Genomic DNA, 1,229 nt, shown 5'->3' on the forward strand with positions numbered 1-1,229 from the left:
GATTGAGCATTTTTCTCTTGTTTGTTTACTTTATTCAGTTGTTTACCTTCAGTTTGTTTCGTTTCTTTCTCACCCCCTATACCCCCTCTGTTTTCTTTCTTTCTTTATTATTATTTACAATTCTGCTCACTAACCCACTAACTGTTTGATAATTTGTAGCACTCACACTAACAATCACTCTAACAAGAATAACCTCTTCATTTTATCTCTTGCTGTGTGTTTTGTTAGTTGTATGACACAGAGAAGAGGGGGAGCTTTAACTTCCTTCGATTCAGAATCTGAAAGAACCCTCCGGAGACTAAGGAGGGAAACAAGAGAGAAAGGAGTTGTTGGTGCTGAGGAAGAGGAAGAGTGTTTTGAAACTAACATGGAGGAAAACTTGGAAAACAATCATGAAGGAGAAGCTCACAACCATGCTAGAGAAGGCCCTGCAAACCATGCTGGGCAAGAAAGGAGAGTTTTAGGCTCCTACATCAATCCAAATCCAGGAAACTATGGAAGTAGCATCCAAAAGCCCACCATACATGCGAACAACTTTGAATTAAAACCCCAGCTAATCACCCTTGTTCAGAACAATTGCTCATTTGGAGGAAGCACTCAAGAAGACCCCAATCAACATCTAACCACCTTCCTGAGAATTTGTGACACTGTGAAGTCTAATGGAGTCCACCCGAATGTCTACAGGCTGCTTTTGTTCCCTTTTTCACTCAGGGACAAAGCATCCAAGTGGCTTGAATCCTTCCCAAAGGAGAGCTTGACAAATTGGAAAGTTGTGGTAAACAAGTTTTTGGCAAGATTCTACCCTCCTCAAAGAATTAACAGGCTGAGAGCTGAGGTACAAACCTTCAGGCAACAAGATGGTGAGACTCTCTATGAGGCATGGGAGAGGTTCAAGGACTTAACAAGAAGATGCCCACCAGATATGTTCAATGAATGGGTTCAACTTCACATTTTTTATGAAGGTTTTTCTTATGAGTCAAAGAAGGCTGTAGACCATTCATCAGGGGGCTCTTTAAACAAGAAGAAAACCATTGAAAAAGCCATAGATGTCATTGAAACAGTAGCTGAGAATGACTACTTCTATGCCTCTGAAAGAAGCAATACTCGAGGAGTAATGGAGCTGAACCACATGGATGCATTGCTAGCTCAAAATAAGATGATCACCAAGCAGCTAGTAGATCTTACCAAGAAGGTGGAGGAAAACCAAGTTGCAGCAGTCATCACTTCAT

At 41.2% G+C, this 1,229-nt stretch overlaps 1 non-coding gene across 1 annotated transcript; it reads right to left on the bottom strand.

Annotated features, from left to right (window-relative positions):
* Positions 1–820: 820 nt before the first annotated feature.
* LOC112716679 (small nucleolar RNA R71) lies at positions 821–927 on the bottom strand. The gene has a single exon (XR_003160437.1). It is a non-coding gene; the product is annotated as a small nucleolar RNA R71 (small nucleolar RNA).
* Positions 928–1,229: the final 302 nt, after the last annotated feature.

This window comes from Arachis hypogaea, chromosome 1 (genome assembly GCF_003086295.3).
Source record: "Arachis hypogaea cultivar Tifrunner chromosome 1, arahy.Tifrunner.gnm2.J5K5, whole genome shotgun sequence".
In the NCBI taxonomy this organism is placed as follows: Eukaryota; Viridiplantae; Streptophyta; class Magnoliopsida; order Fabales; family Fabaceae; genus Arachis; species Arachis hypogaea.